Genomic DNA, 13,969 nt, shown 5'->3' with positions numbered 1-13,969 from the left:
GTCACTAACCTCACAGCGGCAACTTTGCTGACTCACCCACTAAAGCTTCTGCTGCTCTTCCGTGTCTGTACTGTGATCACCGATTACCAAAGCGCCATGTCAACCATCCTGCCGGCCAAGGATGTGCCAAGTGCATTCTCCCATATCCTTGATGAGGCTTTGGTGCAATGTCCTGTTTTTGTGTCAGTGATTGGCCCCCATCTCCCATGGCTGCAGAAGCTACCATGTTAGTGAATGACCAGTACTTGCAGTTTGATTTGTATCCAGTTAGATGTTACTGCTCAGTCTGTTTGTGTGCTTTGCAACTCCTTTCCCCTTGGAACCAAGCAATGGCCCTGACAGTCTTGTTAGCTAGGACCAGGGGCTCAAAGCCGGGGCTGTTCTTGCTGAATGCAGTTCTTGCTCATTGCTGAAATGTAGCCCAGTATTTTTTGCAGAGCAATTGACAAAATAGTTTATAGCTAAACCTCCCTTTGCGGAGACAGAATTTTGACATGAATCCTTAGTCTTGTTTACTTGCTGCAATTAAACAAAACTACCTTGTAACAACCACTTCTCCTTCTTGAATAGAACACACCAAGCATCCCGCCCCCTGAGTTTGGTTAACCGGCTGGTCTGACTTGAAGGACAATCTGAATAAGAAGGACCAGGCTGTGTCCAGAAGCACCCTGATAATCACCCTCTTTGTAGTGTAATTTCATGTCAGAATGTAAATATACTGAAGACTTATAACTTAAAGGTAATTTAAGCTTTAAAAGAAACTACTATTGCAGCAACATAAATGAATAAAAATTAGAAATGTACAATTCACTTCTAAACACAAATGCTGAAACACCATTTTTTTCCCATTTATCCTTCTGTATGCAGTTCTTCTCCATTTAGAAGCTGGGATAAGAGTCCAAGCATTTACCTTTTTTGGAAGGTCATCTGTGCTTACTACAGAACTCTAAAAACAGGAAATAAGTTCTAGATGGTGATCACGAGCTTCACTCTTTGATGCAACTACATATTTGAATAATGTTATTTTGGACAAAATGTTCCCACAAGTTTAGCGCCTCAGTCTATTACTTTGACGAAATCACGGCTAATGGGGTGGTGTTAATGCCTTCGTATATAAGGAAAGAGAGTTGAGTAACTTCTCAGAAGGGACTGCTGGGTAGAGAAAAAGGAGAAGGGGCTCAAACACCAGTAAGAGAATGCTGACAGAGCAGTCAGACCAGAAACTGGGGAACATAAACCAAAATCCAAAGAAAGACTACATAATTCTCTCTTGCCTGCGTGTCTTTAAAAATTAGAAGATCATCATTTGCCTTAGGTTTCAACAAACAGTAACTTCTGGACAAATTAGAGAAAAAAGAAAATTTTCAAAGGTTCTTGCCCAAGCGCTCCAACGTCACTGGTCCCCGCCCCCCAGCTGTGTGGAGTCTGAGGGTGCTCATGATGACTGTGGCAATGCTTCCTGGGAAACAGGGGGTTGATGGGCTGCGACAGATATGGGCGTGCATAGCCTCTGGGTTTCTAGTTACGTAAATGCGGAATGATAAAGTTCTTTGCAGTTTGAGATTGCTCGTTAAAAGTTTACTACTCAAGTGCAGACATTAGGATGCTAGCTCACAGGGAAATTGTCAAGTATCTTCTGATAAGTACGTTCGGGAAATTCCACGTTAAGCAGACTCAAATGGACTTCGTCATCATAGGGCTCCTCAGAGTTTTTTTATTTGTTTGTTTTTGTTTTTTAATGTTAATGAACCTATTAATGGCCAGGGGAGAGACTTTGAGTCAGAAATTGGGTCAGCTGCACATAAGAGAAACCCAGTTATACTGGTTTGACTAAAAGAAGAAAATTGGAAACTATTGATCTATTTATTTATTTCATAAAAAGAAGTCTAGGGGATGGTAGCCCTGGGCTGGTTCGACTGCTTCTTTAAATCAACCTAATCTGAGCTCCTTCGCTCTTTCTGTTCAACTATGTTAATTGGGTTATTTTCCACCTAAAGTTTTTGGGACGAATCCCATCTCTACGGGCCTTGTGTTACAATGGTTGTTCTAGGTGTGTTATCCAATAGGTTTTTGCTTAAATTTTATGGCCACACTAAGTTATGTGCTCTCATGAACTTTGAGGTCTGTGGAAGGTTTTAAACCAGGAATACTGTCACTTAGTACGAAACCCGAATTCCACTGGTGAGGAAGTTCAGAAGAATGGACACTGAAAAGCAAATAAAAATGCTTGTCATGTAGCATTTCTGACTTTTTTTCCATTAATCTTCCCCTTATTTTAACTCTCTCCCCACTTTGAAAGCGACATTTGGAACATAATGATTTTAACCTAACTCTTCAGATATCCATTTTAAAAACTGAAGCTCACCCGTATAAAAAGATTTAAGCTCACATGCCTCCATTAGTTAGAATTCAAAGTCAACGTGCAAGAAAATAGCCAGTAGATAAACATACTTATTTGTCTCGAAAAGACGAGAAACAGTTCTTTCTGCTCTCACACTGTTAGCCATGTTAGGCCTTTCTTTACTCTGTTTTGCAATTCAGAGCTCAAAAAATTATCTTCACATTTATCTACACTTGCAAATTGGGAGGCTTAGTTATTGAGATTATCATAAAAAAGAGCAATTTTAGAACTTCGAACAGACATTTTTAATGTGGGCCATTTGTCTCTCATATCAATTTCATCTGATTGCTTTATTGCATATGCATGCTACAAGTGACAGATAGTTTTAATATCACTGTGATTAATAGAATATGTTCCTTAGGTTCTCCTGCAGAGAGGAGTATCATGATGAAATATTGATAAATTTCTTCAAGGAATAGCAGAATTGTCATGATTCTTAAGGAAGGCTTTAAAAATAGGACTGTATTTTCTCTGTCTTAATGAGAAGGTATTTTACAATGAAAAATTCAAATACTCTTGATTTTTGTTATAAAAAATAATTGCATGAGACTTTTGCGTCTCTTAAAAAAGCTCTTTTCATGTATCTTGGTTTTCATGGATTTAGGTCATATTTGAATAAGATTAGATTTGTCGATGATATCAAATTTAAGTTAGAAATTCATATTAAAATCACAATGTCTAAACTAAATTGAAAAAACAGTCTAGAGCCCTGGATGGTATAGCTCAGTGGATTGAGCATGGGCTGAGAACCAAAGGGTCACCGGTTAGATTCCCAGTCAGGGCACATGCCTGGGTTGCAGGCCGGGTCCCAGTGGGGGCCACCTGAGAGGCAACCACACATTGATGTTTCTCTCCCTCTCTTTCTCCCTTCCTTTCCCTCTCTCTAAAAATAAATAATTAAAAAAGAAGAAAAGAAAAAAACAGTCTAGAGAACATTTAGTAGAAACAAGTGGGCTGTACTTCGGGAGAAAACTGGATAAAAAACATAAAATGGGTCATTTACACATTTCTACAAACAGATGAGGAAAATAGAGTGTAGGAAAAGATCTTCCATGTACTGAAGTAATCTAGAATTATAACACCTAGTAGTGTGTTGCATTACTTATTCTACCCCTGACCTCGCCTTGACTTCCTATAGGTATTGTATGACCCATTGACATTGGGCTTGGCCGTGTCACTAGTTTTGACTCACAGAATGTGAAAACGCACAGTACTGAATGTGCTTGCGTGGATTAGCTGTGTTTCTCTTTGGGCGTCTGCTGTCTGTTGTGGTCACAGCATGCCCAGACAGCGGCAAACCTGCAGTCTGGGACCCAGAATGGGAAGATACAGAGCGTCAACCACACCCGGCAGCGATCAGCCTTCGTGTCAAGTGCTCAAGGATACATTTGCTACTGTGAGCCGCTGGGATCTGGGAACTCTTTGCTGCAGCATCACGAGTTGATTGGGAAATCAGGAATATTTGACTGGAATACCCTAACACATATATACTTAGATGTATGATGTCAAATATTAGTTAATCCTCCTGCTGCTCAGCGTTACCTAGATTCCCTCTGGTACCATTTTTAAAAAATTTTCTCAAAACTTTGCCTTCATTGTCACAGGGAAAATATTGAGGAAATAGTATATTAGAAAGTGACAGAACAAGTGTTCTAGAATTATACATTCATAATATATTCAAAAATATTTATTAAGGACAAACTGACAGTACCCAGAGGGGAGGGGGAGGGGATAATGGAGGGAAAAGGGGGAAGGATGTTCAGAAACAACCATAAAGGTCACATGAACAAAACCAAGGGGATGGGTGGAATCAGGGGTGGGAGGTGGGGATGGCTGGGGTGGGGGGTGGAGTGTTGGGGGAAAAAGCAGACAAATGTACTTGAACAACAATAAAATTAAGAAAAAAAAGAAACAATTATTGCCAGGCTCTCTCTACCCACCAGGGAAGACTGCGATGAACAAAAACTCCTATGTCCCTGCAGCTTAAGTTCTAGTCCGTGGAGACACACAGTAAATGAGTCGGTTGATCAGTGACCAGTGTTGTGAAGGAAAACAAGGCAGGGTAACGGAAATACGAGTGACTGGGGCAGGTGCTGCTTTAGCCATGACCTTCAAGAAGGACTCACTGAAGATACAGTATTTGCACTAGGTGCCTAATGCCATGGAAGAATCCAGCCTTTGACCTCAGTCAGATGCGAGGTTGCCTTGCCACTCCAGCAATAATCCACTGAGTCAGTGACCCTAGCTAAGTCACCTTTCCCTTCTGATTCTGGTTCCTTCGAGAGTAAAATGGCTATTATAATGTAAATGCCATACACACACTGGAAAGTAATAGGTAAACATTTAAAGGAAGAAGCACAATATTTAACACAGAGAAGGTCCTTAATAACCGGCAGTTATCATTACAAACATTCATAGCAAGGACCAGCCTAGGAGCCTAGAACCAGCTACTGTTCTTACTCTGAGGTGGGATGAAGGGTGGCTTGGATCCTGTGGGGATCCTAAGAGAGTTTACACAGGTCTTGCAAAGGGTTTTTATGGGAGGAGGGGCAAGCAAGAGGAAACCGAAGTCCTTGCGGCCTGGAGTGGAGAACAGAACACGGCAGTGAAGATGGTGAGCATCTGCGTCACATAGCCACGCATCAAGCAACCCCAGGAGCCCCCGGCACCACCGACAGGGAAAGGAAACACCAGCCGGGGGTTGGCGGAGGAGCTGCAGCTACCACTGGCTCTCACTGCCTTTATGGGTCTACTCTGCGTGGGGGGTTTAGTAAACATCCTCCTTCTCCAGCCCAGAACCTCAGGGTTTTAACTGTTTTCATTCTTCCAAAGTCACAGAGTGATAGAGTGAGAATGGCAACTAGAGTCAGAAGACCTGGATTCATGTCTTGACTGGACAATTATCTCATTTTTTATCTCTAAAGTTACTTCCTGAAATTCTATCAAGAATTAAGAGACAAAACTTATTTTGAAAAAGCCTTATTCAAACATCATCACCCACCTCCCCAAGAATAAAAATACAATACATTCACTTGTTCACTCAATTCACTCATGTACTAACTCATGAAACACTAACTGACTTGGGGAAGACATGATTCCTGCTTTAAACATTTTTTAGTGGAGAGACAATGCAACCATTCCTGACATCTTTTCTTGTAAGAGAAGAAAACATGCTGTGGGCGTGGCCTGAAAAGATTTGTGAATATTCCCTCTGCGTTTTCTCCCTCATCGGTGCACGAAGCATAGTTCCTCCCCCTGTCACATTCAAACCCCTTCTGTCCAAAGCAGGGACACATCTTGAGGGGCCACTGAGACCCGTTCAGAGACTGGAGCCTGGGGGTGCGGGGGGAGAAACAAGGGTGACAGCACAGAAAGGAGAGGAGGGATGGGCAGGTGGTGCAGGGAGAACTTCTTGCCCTGTGTCCCTTATGGAAGTGCAACCACGCCATAGTTTGAGTCCCCTGCCCTGCTCCCGAACAGAGGGAGGGATTTGGACACTCAGTAGAATGGACAGGAAAGGAGATCGATTCTCCTTAAATAAAAGTGGAAATGAAGAGTCAATGAACAAACCCTCACATTTACATACAATTCTCTATTGTATCTTTTCTTCAACCTAAAAAATATTTCCAAAGCCTTTCTGTCATTATTAGTTCAATGTGTGGATGTGTGTAGACATACACGTTGTTTTAAATGTGGATACTCTAAAAATAAAAGTAGGTTTAAAATTTGGTTTCTTTTCAAGGGCTCTTTCACCAACCCGAGAGACCTAGCATCTACCAGGAATGATTACTTGAAACTTTTTGAGTATTTACTAAGATTATTACAATTGACATAACCATTTTCTTTCTAAGACACAATTTTAGATAACAAAGAATTAGTTAAATAGTGTCAACAACTAGACATTACATTTTCTAAAAAGACGTTTAGTTAATATACAAATACCATTGCCTTTATGAGGATTAAACCCAAATAATAACTCCCCGCCTCCAATCTATCCCCCGGACACCTCCCACACCTGGGGCTGCCTGCTTGACATTCACATTTGGTGAATCACGCTGGGAGCAGACATTTCATTTGCTTTAAACTGAATTCATTTCTCTTCCATAACTTGACTCTTCCACTGGGCTGTCTCAGAAACTTATGCTCAAAACCTTAGAATCATTTTTAATTAGCCTCTTTCCTTGTGCAGTCATGATTAGTGTCCTCATCTTCTTCCACCTACAGTACTCAGCGTTAGGGGCTCCCTCTTGAGACTCTGATATCACGGTGCTGTGGTATTACTTAGTCTGTTGGAAAGAATATGGTATTAATAAGTCGTGACTAAGAACTAAGTTGCAAAAAGATTCCTGTGCCCTTTCCCATTCGTTTTTCACAAGATAAATTATCCGTTCTGTAACAGGGGTAGAAGACAAATTATACACATTGCAAGTTCCTGTGAGAAATCCCTCTTTGTCTAGCCAATTGTGTGTGTGTGTGTGTATTTGCTCCCTGAAGCTTATCTTAAAGATAGAACAAATCTTGTCTGTTGGCACCCAGGTGAGGTTAAGGATATTTTGATTTGATGTCACCATTGAACTTGTCTCAAATAATCCAAGAAATGTAATTGACTGTTACTTGGAGTCCTTGGTTTCTCCTGCAGGGAAGGGAATAAAAACATTAGAACATATTTCTCCACTGAAATAATTGCCTGGGAATTCCCTTCTGTGGGCCAGAGGCAAGGCCTTCTCTCTGGGCTTGCCCAAGGACCCAGTAACCCGGATGAGGTCAGGTGTCCAGGTTGCTGGGACTTCCAAGAAACACCACACTGTTTGGAAAGCAGTGCATCTAATATCTGGTTAATTCTGAAGATTTTATTGATTCGATGATAAAGGAGTAGTAAAACCTGTTTGAATGGCATCTGTGCCTTAATGTTCTAAATCTTTTGTCCTGTTCTAACGGAACTAAACAAAGGAAGGCCTGGCTGAGAAATGTCAGACTCTAACCTTTGTAGGTGCTACGACACTAAAAGCAGCCACTGCCTCACCATGTAAATGCATTGTGTGGCCCTGGAAGCACGCACGTAGGCGAAGCATCAAGAGGGAGCTGTTCTGTGCCCTGGGCCCACACCTCAGCGTCATCACGTGCAGATATTTCAGTCTTAGAATAGATGACATTGAGATTTTTGATGGTATTATTAATTAACAATGAATGTCCCTTATTTATCTTGCAGATATGAGAGATGCCAAAAGAGCTATATTAAAATGTCCCAGCATACATATATTTTATCATAGGCTCTTGATAGATGATTCTGATAGTTTTTTTTTATATGAGTATGGCTGCCATGTTGGTTAATGTTTGGGTAATATATGCTTCTTAATTATGACTTTTATCATAACACATTGTCTCTCTGTACTAGTCAGTTCTTTACCCTTATATTCCACCTTGACTAATACTATTATTTGGCAGTGCCGACTTTTTATCTGAATTTCTTTTCATGTTTTTTATTTTATTTTATCTATTTATTTGTAGAGAGAAGGGAAGAGAAGGAGAAAAAGAGGGAGAGAAATATCAGTGTGTGGTTGCCTCTTGTGTGCCCCCCACTGGGGACATGGCCCACAATCCAGGCATGTGCACTTACTGGGAATAGAACCAGTGACCCTTTGGTTTGCAGCCCACACTCAATCCACTGAGCTACACCAGCCAGGGCCCTCTTTGCATCTTTTTGACCATCTCTATATTTTCTAGTTTTATCATGTTGTCTGTTTATTTATAGATAACAAATAATTGGGGTTTTTTAATGCAATTTGGCATTGTGTCCTTCTGTAAGCAACTTGAATTAATTTGCTTTTAAAGTATTATACTTGATATAACTCCTTTAGTCTTTCTTGGTAGCAATTTTTATTTTAGTTTGCCTTTTCCTCTATAATTTCTCTGTTGGGACTGTAATAAGATTTTTTAATTTTTAAATTATGCAACACTTCAGAAATGTGTGAGACATGTATATATTAGAGATAACTACTTTTTGACCTACCTATAGGGCAAACTTCTCCTTACTCACTGCCCCCAGGGTGCATTACCTAATCCCTAGCTCGGAAAGTATTATATACCCCAACACCCCTTTCTATCTCTGAACCTCTGATACGTGTGGGGTCTCTGACTCAGTATGCAGGGCTCTCGCACACACGTATTAAATTTGGTTATTTTCTCTTGCTAGTATTTCTCATGTCTATTTGATTAGTACAGCAACCGAAAGAATCTTGAGTGTAGAGGAAAGTTTCTCACTCCCTCACACAGTCCACTGGGAGTAATTTTATTTTGTCAGAATGTTTTGCTTAAAATACATAGCTTCTCTATGAAGCATATTTTTAAAAGAATCCTTCTGGGTCTTCTGATGAGTAGCTTTTAAAAATAACTTTTATTTCAAAACAACACTCATTTGTTTCATTTTTAGGGCAGAGGTGACCATACTTACTAGTTGTTAAAAATTAGTAAATAAAAATATAGATAGCAAAAAGAAAATATTATTAAAATACTTTAGTAATATAGTTTATATTAAAAACATATCATAATCCCAGAATTAACAATGGATAATCTTTAGCATATTTTACAGATATTTTTCTATATACATAAACACAAATTTTAGAAGATAAAATTGTATTTCTATAAACTAACTAGGTTAAGACAGTTATAATTTAAAATACACAGTAATCAAATTATGTTATTTTAGTACAAAAAACATGGTAAGTGATTTTTTAAAATATCACACAGCAGTGTTCTTGACAGAAGGAGCAAAAATGGACCGAGTTTACTTTCAAAACCAAGAATTTATTGTGCGAGTTCATGTAGCATCGAGGAAGCCGGCAATCTTTCTGGGGCACAGAACAGTGAGACCTCTTGGTGCTGGTGCTGGTGTAGGGAATGGGACGGTCTTTCAGGTTTCAGACTAACAGATCAGGTCATTCTGACATTCCCTCAGCTTTAGGTTTTCTTCCTTCGGATCTCTTCTCACTGTTGCACTAATGGGACTCAGCTTTTCTTGCCCTGCTTCTGCATCATGTCTTCTTATTTACTTGCCACTTCCAATCCAACTATTCTTTCTTCTAAGCATGCATACCTGCTTTAACACCACCCGTGCATCCTGATATGCAATAATGTTACTAATATTCTTCAAACACACACACTCGTGTGTGTGCAGATAGACTATAGGTTCATTTGAACACATTTACATATATTTCTATTTCCCGCAACTTGACTTTACTTATATTTTTTTAGACAATGCAAGCTAGTTCCACAAATCAAACTTTATAATCTGGGCCAATGAACTTTCTCCATTGGAGATGAATGAATGGTGCAACATGTAGTTTTCAACCCTTGACCTTTATTTGTGCCATGTATTTTGACCTTTAATGGTCGACAAGATGTAGGAAAGTGATAGTGTTGGATCCGTTATAAAAGGTACAGCCAAGAAATATAATAAAGAAAGCATGCTGGATGATATATAGAATGGAAATTTGGGCTTGAGATGTCTTCAAGGAATTGGTCAAGAAATCAGAGGGTGGAGACGATAGGGCATTAAGGATGGATGTATGGAAATCTTTTCATTTTTGCATTTGCATTTTAGCAGCTGGAAGAAGTTATGGCTGGATGCAAGTCGTGATGTCAGAAGATTGCCGATATTCGATGCAAGTGACATTCCTCAAATAGACTATGTCACTAGTTTTCAGATTGCCAATACTACTTTCATCTGGAGGATATACAAAGTCTTTCCAAGGGCACAGTTTTAAAAAAAATGATTCCTTTCAGGTATATAGTACATTGGTTAGGTAATCATGTACTTTACAAAGTCTTCCCCCCAGTGTTTCCAGTACTCACCTGTCACCATAGACAGTTATTATATTATTGACTCTATTTCCTATGCTGTATTTTATATCCCCATGACTATTCGGTAACTACCAATTTGTTCCTCTCAATCCTTCCCCCGCTTTTTTTTTCCCAGCCTACCCACCTCCCTACCCTCTGGCAACCATCAGTCTGCTCTCTGTGTCTATGAGGCTGTTTCACTTTGTTTGTTCATTTACTTTGTTGATATGGTGTTTGCCTTTCTCTGAATGACTTACTTCACTTAGCATAACAGCCTCCAGGGTGTGAAGTGGGTGAAAATTGGGGTGAAGGTGGGGAGGGAGGGACGGGTTCGAGATGAGGTCAGAGTGGTAAGAGGAGGCCAGGTCAGGCAGAGCTTTGAAGGTCGAGCTAAATTTTGGCTTTAATCTGAATGACAAGGAGAGTCCAGGAAGATTTTAAGAAGGGAAATTATATGATTCCACTTTTCTTGGAACAGACTCACTATCACTGTTATAATATGATGCGGTATAGTGTGGTATAGATGATAATAATGTGGTTAGATTGATGGTAGGCAAAGTGGGGCAGGGACACCAGTCAAGATTCTACTGTACTTGCACTCAGGCAAGAGGAGAGAGTGGCTGGATCCGAACATGGGTAGTGAAAAGAAGTTGTTAAACTCAATTCTATCTTTTCAGTAAAATGGAAGACAGATATTGTTGAAACATAATGGAAATGTCCTTCTATTGCCTCTACTTATTTACATAAACAAGTTTTATTGAAACTTACATGTCTAAAAGAAAGACTTGTAGAATAGAATTGATTCTGAAACCTAGCCTCATTCTTGCAACAGGTAAAATGTAGCCATAGATACATGAACTAATTAAAACCTCCTCAGCCATCTAATTAAGAGACACATTTTTGTGTTTTTTAATTACAACTTTTAATAGATTTTCATTATTTGCATGCTAATAATAACAGTAAGAAAACTCAGTCCACAAAATAGTTTTTCTTTTTTTACCAGGTAAAGCCTTATAGTCACAGGAATAAAAACTTAATTAAATCTTATATACCTTTTCCACAAAAGATTGATGGAATGGTTCATAACAAGTCTTCATGTTGTAAACATATTGTTCAGAAATATTGCATTAAAATAAAGATACGCAGGGAAGTGAAATGGAAATTTGAGTACAAAGAAAGGAAAAATGAAGTTTTTAACTCTTCAAAAAGATAAGAAGGTTAACTTTTAATGCAGACAAGAATGTGCATCAAATCACCATGGTATTTAGATTCTCTATCACTCAGACTGGGTGGCCCAAAAATTAGTGGGCCCCTGCCGTGAGTGAACATGGAGGCCCACCTCGTATGTGGCTTAAATACTTCAGAGTTGTAAATCAAAGTAGCAAGTAACATATGCTCTATTTTACCCTGAAAATGTACTGTCAATGTGCCAGAAAAACAAAGGTGTAAAGTTTGGTTTTCATATGTCCCAAAGTTGATAAAATATTAGTGAGGACAGAATTTATTTATTATCATATATGTTTGCATTGGGTGTTCTGCTGGTGGACTAGCTGTGTTTGCATACATAAAAAAACAAGGATATACATAATACACAAATTATCTTCCATAAATTTCATTTTTGTCCCCATTGAGGAATAACATTCTGTCATCAAAATCGAAATTTTCACATAATTTTAATTTTATTGATGGTAATAGCCTAAAGGATTAAAAATGAAACACATTGTAATCATAGTCAGAGTGCTGAAAATTTGAAAATATGTTCATAAAGAATTATGTAAAAATAATAATACATATTTTTCATGTTTTTGAAAGAAGTTATTTTTACTAAAATATTCAAAAATTTAAATTTAAATTAGAAAGCATAATACCGATGATAATCAATGAACATTAAACATTTACATCACAATTATTCAAATTTAAATTTTTAATTTAATGTTAAATAGTGCATTTAACATAAAATATATTTATAAAATTCATTTGCAATTCTGCAGTTCAATTTTCATCCAGTTTCCATTGCAAAAAAAAAAAGGTCTAGATATTGATATATACAAATAGGAGGCTGATATAAAATCATTTGTTAGTGATAAATAATGCTTGGCTACTGTGTGGAACTATGATGAATACCGCTTTGGCTAGAAATCAAAGAGAGGCAAGAAAATGGTTATTTGACCCTACCGGAAATATTACTTTGTTATTGCAAGGATATGTGGCATTTGTGCCATCTGGCACATGGATTTGATGAGTTAATTAATTTGCCCTTCTCTTCCTAAAGTACTTTGTCTACTCAAATCTTCTCTACTCCCCAACACCGTGTCTGACTCAGGCTCCAGTTACAGCACAACCTACAAGCTTTTATGATGTTGAGAGGCAGAGTCATTTTGGGTGAGTACTCGGTCATGAGACATGCAAAAGGAATTCTCTGGGGCTCGAATGGTGTTAGTGCTGAGAACAGATGCCTAGAGTCATAGATTGCTGTGTGTGAGTGTTAAGGCCAGATCCTGAGCAACAGAGAGGATCGTAGGTGTTTTTTAATGAATTCATATGTTCTGCCTTGAGGATATGCAGGGAGTCTCTTGCTTAGGTCTAAGGATTCTACTTCATTATAAAATTATCATTTTTATTTTAAAATAATAATATTTGTAAGAAAATGTGTCATTTACAACTGTTTACGTTTATGATAAAAATTGCTCATTACAACTTAAAGTGGGATGTAAGATACACACTTTTGCCCAATCAGTTTAGAGCTACTAGACCAACAAAAGATGTGAAAATATTGGATAAGAAACTGTATATGTACTAGTTCAATAGTCTTCCCACTTCTCAAACTAACTATACCTGTGTCTCCAATTCAAAGACATGAAATGAAATATACCAGTACTTGCTTCATTGAGTTTTTATTTTCCTCTATTTTTTGCCAGGATAGTTCATGACCTATGATTCTGCATATTATTTGAGTACTTCTGATCCAATCAGCTATGTCCAGAATTTGAGTCGTATATCAGGGACCTGTCCAGCACAAAAATGGACATAGATTGAGTTCCAGGAGCATATTTATTATGTAAGTCATGAACTTTGGATAGGTGTTGTACTGCTATTATCTTTAATTGAGCAGAATCAAACCCTGGGGACACACATGGAAGGAAAGGAGTGAGTACTATACCAGAAAAGGGCCAGGACAAAATGCATGCTTAGTAGGTATCACTGTCTGAGGAGATGACATCAACAGCAGAGGGATAAAGTAACTACGTGAACTCCAAATGGTGAAACTGTAAACACTCTCCAGAAACTGTGAATTGTGAATTAGGTCAACTAATTTTTTTATAGAGCTCTTTCTTGTAGATACAAAGCAATGCCCAGTTAAGTGTACAGTTTCTAGGGTCAGTCAACCTGGGATCTCCGTCCAGTTTTACTAGTAACTACCTATGGGACCCTGGGCAAGTCATTTAATGAGCCCGGGTCTCAAATTCCACATCCATACACCAGGAAAAATAGTAATTTCCTAACAGGATTGTGAGCATTAAATGAGATAATCATTGTTGGTCACAAAGTAGTGTCTGTTACATTTAGAAAGCTTAAAAAACACTAACTAGCACTATGAGTGAAATACATAGTCATTTTACTTCATCAGGTATGTTTGAATGTAACATAAGAGTTGGGATAATTCTCACTTAGTCTGCATTAATGGAGAGAGGGAGAGATGCTAATAATATACACATTCGGAAATTGCAT

The sequence above is a fragment of the Phyllostomus discolor genome, chromosome 2 (genome assembly GCF_004126475.2).
Source record: "Phyllostomus discolor isolate MPI-MPIP mPhyDis1 chromosome 2, mPhyDis1.pri.v3, whole genome shotgun sequence".
Lineage (NCBI taxonomy): Eukaryota > Metazoa > Chordata > Mammalia > Chiroptera > Phyllostomidae > Phyllostomus > Phyllostomus discolor.
Note: the sequence above shows the minus strand (reverse complement) of the source record.